Genomic DNA, 8,846 nt, shown 5'->3' with positions numbered 1-8,846 from the left:
ATTGAAAATGCTCACAGAGAGCCTCTGGCAGTAACTACGGAAGTAACAAATCACAAGCTCTGCCCCATTTGAGATTCGGGAGGCAGAGATAAAATGAGGTCCCTTCCCCTAGTATCCCATTGCAGAGAAAGATCCCGCTCTACAAATGCATGTACTCATACTGATTTATTTTCAGGTTTACAGAAAGTAACCCAGTGGGAAATTCTCTTTTAAGCAATATTTAGCTGCTTGAATTTCAGGTTTTGTGAAAGCCAGAAAGTCCTCAAATTCAGAAATCTAAGCAGTAGAGGTAAAAACCACAGCTTGGAGGTAAGCTGAAATGTGACATCTTTGTAAATAAGTTCCATAATTTCTCCTCATTGAGATCCTGTTTGTTAATCACTCATGTAAACCTTAATGGAAAACAGATGCAGAATCAATTTGCAAGAACTGGCATTCATTAAAAAAAATCTATAAAGGTACTTTTACTATGGTGACAAAACCACACAATGATAGATCCTAAATCTTTTTAAAAATCTGGAGCAGAATTGGCATGGGAAAGGAGAATGAAAAGAATTAGAACAGATTTCATGTAGGATCTGGTAAATTTCCCCACGACCTATTGACTTGCCAACTTGAAAGTTGGGGCATATCTTAGGTTTTATTTTTCTTTTGGAAGCTTTCGATTGTCTTTGGCCAAGTGACTTTATCTTAGTGTCTGGAGCAAGAAAGAAGATGAAATAAGGGAAGAAAAAGAACAATTTAAATGTTCTGAGAGCGCACATGCATGTATATTTACACAAGCACTGACAGACAAGAATATACAAACATTTAATCTTGTACTTATTAAAATGTCTTAGTATAGTTTGAGTAAGGTATCTATTTAGAGAAACTAACTTCTTAAAATTCAAGTTTAATTACTTCATTTCCCTACTTAAATCTTCCAGGGATCCCCATTGACTTTGGATTAAAGTTTAAATTCTTGGCATGTTACATCCTTTATAATCTACTCATTAGCCTATTCTCCTAGGCAACCTCCACCCCCACCGTGGGCCCTGGCTGCCTTTCTTTTCCTGCCATAAATAGTACCTCCTGTGGAAAGTCTACCCTGTGTTTCCATATTGGGCCAAGTGCCTCTCCTGTAAATTCCCCCATGACCTTCTGCATAGTTCTATCTTACTTCATCGTGATCTGTCCTCATGTCAGTTCTCACAAAACTCTGTGCTCCCTAAGAGAAGACATGCTGTCAGTATCATCTCTGTAGCTCCAGCATGTAGCCTAATGCAGCATGCGTTCAAAATAATTACTTGTTAAACTGAACAGAATTGAATTTATTAAAGCACTTACTGAATGTAGGTGGCTAAAAGCCACCAAAGTGGAATGGAAGCTACAATGACTCTGCCGTGTTGGCAAATTTCCATTTGAACAGGCAACTGGTCAACATGAAGCAAATCTATGCTAGGATAAAGGAGGGCTGGCCACCAGGTGGGGGCAAAACTGACAGCTTCCATTTTCTTTTGTTTCTTCTCTTGCATCTTGTCCTTTTCTCTCCCTCTACTCCCTGTACCATTTCCTATGTGAACACACATGCATCCATAGGCATGCACTCAGGGGAAGATGGTCATCTGGCCCCTTGAGCAATTCTCTTGGATTGAGTGTGGGAAGAATTAAGAGACTGGCTTATATGGAAAGCTGGCTTCGATCAACAGACACAGACTTAACATGACTTCAAGAGTTGAGCAGTATGTGTGACTATGTGAAAAACATTTAAATCCAGATTAAAAAAAAAATCCTGATGACTGCATCTATTTCAGTGATTGGTTTACTAGTTGGAGACCTCTGGCCTAGACTCTGTGAGACCTCTAACAGTAGTTCCAGAGAACACTGGCTAAAAATTCAAATCACAAATGGCACGCATTTTAAGTCCAAATGTAGTGCATGAGAAAACAGACCTTGGCATACACATAGTTGGAAGGATGAGCCTCTTACATCTAAAATGCCCCTACGTCGACAATGGTGATACAACATGTGCACATACAGCACATACAGCATCTCTGAGGTCAAGGTGTTCTAGGACCATGTTGTAAGTCCAACCGTGATGGTTTTTTATTTTGTTTGTTCTTGGTTCTCCATTTCTGTTTATTTATAGAGCACCAAACGGAAGCTGAGCATAGGCTAGATATTGGGATAGAGAAGTGAATAGACATGATTGCTCTCCTGAAGGACTCATATAGCACAATAGAGAAAGATGGGCATCTATATTAAAAAGTACTGAAAAAAAAAAAAAAAGTACTGAAACATTACCAGGGAGTAGTGGGGTCTGCAGAAGAGAGTAGTTAGTCCTGCCTGGGGAAGTCCGAACAAGTCTACCCAAAGGGATAATTCTTGAGTTGAGTCTTTGTAGAAGAATGAGTAGGATTTCCGAGGGAAGTAGGGGGCACAGAGAGAGAAACTTAAACATGGTTGCTTCAACATGAAATTGGTTTAGAGAATTATGGGGTTATTAATAGTTCTGTAGGATTTGAGAGAGAGAGAGAAACCCTAGAAAAGCAGAAAGAATCCAGGTTATGGAGACCTTAGAAGTCTGGCTAAAAATTTTGAACCCTGTTGTGTGGAAAAAAAGAAAAAAGAGTATTTAAGGGTGTGGCAGGACAATTTATTGTGATTATTAACCTGAATCTTCCATTTATAACTACCCACCACACCCTACTCTTCTTTCCAGAAGGTAGCCTGAGCTTTTCTCTTCCCTTACCCTGGGGCATTGTCAGGGCCAGAAGGAGAAGCTGTTGAAGAACAGCATTCTTACTTTTGTGTTCAAAGCCTCGTGTTTTGGATAAAATTATACTCAGGAGCCTGGGTGGAGAAAGAAAGGGACTCTGGCTGGGAAGGCAAGAGAGTTTGGACTTCTGTGTTCCTGGCTTCTGGGACTACTCCGGGGAAAGAGAAGAACCTCCATTAAGTACTCTGATTGAATTTCCTGCCAGCTGTAACAATAGGGGCTTAGAATTGGATTTAATTGGAGTTTTAAAAATGTGATATTTTTCGAACCACCCAAGTCTGTGGAGTAACATTTACAGAGAAAAACCACAAAGTGTTTTAGAAAAGAATATAATATCACCAGACTTGCGTGATGGAAAGATAATGATTGAGAGAATTGATCTAAAATTTGCATTTGGAGAATCAGATTTTTCCACAAGCTAGTAAAGAGACAGAGGAACAGAAGGTGCACAAAGAAACAGAACATGATTCTTCTAGAAAAGTCAGCCTTTCTCAGGTAGAGCAAGCACATCCTAAGGACAGTGCCCAGGAGTGAGAGGTCAGAAACAGCATACTGCGCATACCCTCAGCAGCTCAGAAAATGCCACCGCCCTGCAGTTCAATTCAGTTCAACCTTCAAGCTATGGGTGCCCAGTAAAATGCATTTTTAATGTTGGCCAAAGAGTCCAAGATTTCAGTTAAAGGATGAGTAAGTTCTGGGCTCTAATGTACAGCGTGGTGACTATAGTTACTAATGCTGTATTGTATACTTGAAAGTTGCTAAGAGACTAGAACTTATGTGTTCTCGTCATGAAAAAAACTCCCCAAAACAAACAAAACAAAAAGCTATGGTGAGGTGGTGGACATGTTAATTAACTTGATCGTGGAAACCATTTCACAGTGTATATCTATATGAAATTATCACATTCTACAGCCTAAATATATATATTTTTTGTCAGTCAAATTTCCATATAGCTGGAAAAACTAAATTAAAAAGTTTTTAATAATAAGACTTTAATAAAAATCTTTGTTTTATAACTCCATATATCCATATCTTTCTATCTCTATAGATAGGAAAGTTACAAATGTGATCATAGATATATAAAAAAGAATCTTAGTATTCCTGGGTCCACAATCTTGCCTACAGGCATAAAGTATTCTTACTACCATTTTAGAGACAAAAGTGTCCAATCTAAAAGATTTAATTCATCCACTGAAGCATTCGTTCGATGAAAGTGGACTGAGCTCCACTTTATCCCAGATGCTCTGCTAAGAACTGCCTTGAGGGAATCTATAGATGGGAAACCAATAAGAAAAAGATTGATTATGTATATAGACAGATAGATACAGATAAGTCCTCGACACTTGTACCTTTCCTTTGGAAGACCTGCTGTCCACGATGACCCCATTTCTCTGAGAACTCCCCATTTTCCATTCCCTCAGTATTGATCCCTGGCAGATGTGCTTTTGCAACTTAATCCAACACTCTGGTTTTAATTGCATCTGGTGTGGTTGCTGGACTAACGTGGAGCAATTACATTCTCTCTTCAGGGAATTTAGAATTGGGCCTGAGAAACAGTCTTAGCCTGAGCTCGTCTCTCAGGTCCGAGGTAGTTCTAGTAAATTATGTATTTCTTTGAATTTCATCAAAACTTTCTAAATTATTCATGCAAAGTTTAGAATAACTGATCTTTTTAATATCCGCAGCATCTATGTAGTCACCTCTTTGATTCTTGATACTGGTTGTTTGTGCCACATTTCTTTTTTTTCTAGACCAGTCATTCTAGAGGTTTGTCGCTTAGCTTTTCAACAAACCAGGATTTGGTTTGGTTATCCTCTCTACTTCATGCTTGTTTCTATTTCATTAAATCCTGCCCAGTCTTTATGATTCCCTTCTACTTTCTTTAAGTTTATTTTATGGTTCTTTTTTTTTTTTCCTAAAATCTTGAGAGATGCTTTGCTCATTAATTTTTAACCTGCCTTCTTTTCTACAAGTGTTCAAAGCTATAAATTTCTAAGTGCCGCTGAAATTGCATCCCATATGGCTTGACTGTTTTGTTACAGTTAAGCTGAAAATGTTTCTAATATCCATTAAGATTTCTACTTTGACCCCTGTGCTAGTGAGAGGGATATTTTAAAATTTCCAATCACACAGAAAAAATTCCAAGATTTTTTGTTACTGACTACTAGCTTTACTGTGCTACAGTTAGAGGATACAGTTTTGATCCCTCAAAATTTGTGAGGAAGTGTCCAGGATATGGCTAACTTTTGTGAATATTCCATGCTTGCTTGGAATAAAGGTATTTTCTGCAATTCCTAGCACAATATTGTATGAGTATCCCTCAAGTCAAATTTGTTAATTGTGGAATTCAAATACTCTGTATACCTATAGCTTTGTTTGTTTATTTGTTTTTGCTTTTTTGTTTCTGTTTCCCATTAGTTCCTGATAGAGGTGTGTTAATATCTCCTAGTATAATTGTGTTGTATATTTCTCCTCAGAATTCTCTTGGTTTTTACTTCATATTTTTTGATGCTGTATTACTATGTACATATATGTTCTAAAATGTTATATCTTCTTGGAAAATTGAACTTGTATTATGCAGTGATTGTTAACTAAAGTAATTATTTTTGCCTTAAAATTTATTTTGCCTGGTGTTACTATACATATACATTTTTCTTATTACTGTTAGCATGATATATCTTTATTCTTTGACTTTTTAACCTTTATATGTCCTTTTATTTTAGGTATCTTATAAAAAAATATGTGCTTGGATTCCTTTTTTTTTTTTTTTTACACAGATCTAGTATGATTATCTTTTAACCAGAGTACTTGGTTCATTTACAATTAGTACAATTATTCATGTGTTGGTATTTATTTTATACTGTCATATTTTGTGTTGTCTCTTCTGTTTTGTTATTTTTGTCTCCATCTCCTTTTTCTTTTGCTTTAAGTATTTTTTTCTTATTCTTTGTCCCTGTATTCATTTGAAAGTTATATACTCCATGTCTTTTCATTTAATGGTTAACCTACAATAACAACATAAGGATTTAGCTTTTCAAATCTATCTTTCATCAATACCATTACCACCTCCCTCACAAGTTCTTAGACCTTTTTAACTCCATTAACTACCACAATCTCCCAACTGAAATGTCATTTATAGTCAAATTTGTTTATATTTCCCACGTATTACTACTTCTTTCTTCTTCCCTCCTTGCACCTTAAACTTCCATTTTAGACCACTTTCTTTTAAATCCATTGGTAGCCTTTAAAATATCCTTTAGTGAAGATCTGGTAATGCTATACTTTCTCAGTCCTTGATTTCTTGAAAATAGTACATTTTATCTCATGATTGGAAGATGTTTAAATTGATACAGAATTTTAGGTTGGACATTATTATTTCTCAGCCCTTTAAAGGCATCACTCTAGTATATTCTAGCATTCATTTTTACTGTTAAGCTATTACCTGTCAGTCTGATACTCCTAGAGAGCACTGTATAATTTTTCTGTGGCTGATGTTAGATTTTTTTTTTTTTTTTTTTTTGTCTTTAGTGTCTTACAGGTTTTCTATTCTGTGTCTTTGTATGGATTTTTGTGTATCCTGTTTAGGATCCCTTGGGTTTCATAGGAAAATTGTGGAAAGTATCCTGTTAAACCTTTAAATATTGCGACTACCAAACTCTTTTTCCTTACCTCTATGAAGTCTAATTATAAATATAAATAAATCTTTTAAAATATATATTTATTAGAGAGTGTGTGGGGAAGGGCAGAGGGAGGAGAAGAGAGAGAACAAGAGAGAGGGGTAGACTCTCTGTTGAGTGGGGAGTCAGAAGTGTGACTCAATCTTACAACTCTGAGATGAAAACAAGAGTCAGATGCTTAACTGACTGAGCCACCCAGGTGTCCCAATTATAAATATATATTTTAGAACTTGTTATTTTGCTCTTTAAGTCCTTTAAGTTGACTTTATTTTTTCCATTTTATATTCTATGTTGCATAGTAGATATTCTTTTTGTGAAAATTCAAGTTCATTAAATCTGAAGCCAAGTTAATTTGCTATAAACTTGACTTTTTAAATTTAAATTACTGTTTTTCATTTCCAGAATACTTGTGCTTTGAAAAAAAAATCTGCTTGGTTATATTCTTCATAGCTTCTTGTTTCCTATAGATATTTTAAACTTTGTCTTTGATAGTGTAAAAATAGTAGGCATAATGACTAAAATTCTGTTTGTGATAATGCCAATATCTGAAATATTTGAGGTCTTTACTGTCGATATTTTGATTCATGAAGTGTTATTTCCTTGTGTTCTTAAAACTCTTTTCTGTTTGCTGTGTATTTTCCTTGGAAAAATTATTTCTGGAAATTCTTTGAGAATTGTGTTAAAATTGTGTTAAATCCTCTGACCAAATTTGCTTTTCCTTTGCCATAAACCCATGAGTACTACCCACTTAGGTTCCTTTAATGATATTTTTATTTTTATTTATTAATTTTTCAAGATTTTATTTATTTATTCATGAGAGACACAGAGAGGCAGAGACATAGGCAGAGGGATGCAGGACTCAATCCCAGGACCCAGGGACCATGACCTGATCCAACGGCAGACGCTTAACCTCTAAGCAGCACCCCCAATAATGATATTTTTAAAAGTCTAATAGTTGGTGATTATTTTGGATTCTCTTGGTGATTTGGGGGTTGCAAATGCACATTGGGTAGTTCCTTTGTGGCTGGCTCTTACCTTGAAAGTATAGCCATTTGGGAATATTCCAGCCTTCTCGTAGATTACCTCTTAGACTTGCTACCTTGGGAATATCTGGGCTTTATCTTCTACCTCTTATCTATATAATCCCATTAATACTTAGACCCAAGTTTATTAGATTTAATGAATACCCTGAAGGTAGAAGCAACTTGCATGTTCCTGTTGCATCTATAAGTTCCCGCTTTAATTTAGTTTTAGTATTGATAAAATCTCTTTTTTTCCCTTTTTTTGCCTCTTAGATATTTTCAGGAAGTATATTTTCTATATATTAGCATTCATTTTAGTTGTAAACATTAGAAGAGTTAGCCCAGATATGAAGCCAAACATATTACCAGAAAGAGAAGTCCCACTTTTATCTTGGAATAGCAATTTAGCTGTTAATCCTTAAAGTTAATTTTCCATTTTCTTTAGAATTTTGGGGTACAATTATTTCCTACAAAATTTCAGATATTTACTATTTATTAATTAATTATTACTTTTACTCTATTGTTGCTGGTGTTTAGTATACTAATGTCTTAAGGTTTATTACTGCATTATCTGCCTGATTATTTTAAAGACTTTTTTCTTTCTTTAAAATCATATCACAGCACAGTTTTGGTTACATCCCATAAGTTTTGATACGTCCTATTTTCATTATAATTCAGTTAATGCATTTTCTAAAATTTATTGATTTTTTTCGTCCTTTGTCTTCTGTGGTATTTAAATGTATATTGGAAATATTCAAGTTATCTTTTGTTATTGATTTCAAGCATACTTCCACTGTGATAAGGAAGTATTTTTCAATTGTTAAAATATGTTAATACTTGCTTCCCCGCCAAACATAAGGTTATCTTTGGAGAATAGTATGTGTTTGAAAATAATGTATTCTAGAATTGTTGGGTGCAATATTTTATACACAGTCAAGTTGGTTAGCCTTATTGTTCATACCTCCTCTATTCTTAACTAATTTCTGTCTGTTTGTTCTATCAGTTATTAAGAAATGTTGCAGACAACTTTGTGATCCCTTCCTCCCTGTAATTATACTCTTCTGTAACTCTCTCTTCGTAACTGTAGACTGGACCCAGGACTTGCTTCTAATGAATAGAATATGGCAAAAGTGATAAGATGTCATCTCCAAGATTACACTACAAAAAGACTCTTATCCTTTATTCCTTGCTTATTCCCTCACTCTGATGGAAGTCAGTGCCATATGGCAAGCCACCCTCTGGAGGGGTCCTTATTGCAAGTACCTGAAAAAGGTTTCTTCCGGTAAACACCAGAGAGGAACTGAAACCCTAAGCCCAACAGCTGGTGAAGAACTGAATCCTGCCAATAACCAATGGGGAATAGATCTTCCTCCAGCTGGACCTTCAGAT

This window comes from Vulpes vulpes, unplaced genomic scaffold, assembly GCF_048418805.1.
Source record: "Vulpes vulpes isolate BD-2025 unplaced genomic scaffold, VulVul3 u000000648, whole genome shotgun sequence".
NCBI lineage: Eukaryota > Metazoa > Chordata > Mammalia > Carnivora > Canidae > Vulpes > Vulpes vulpes.
This window is presented reverse-complemented; position numbering follows the sequence as displayed.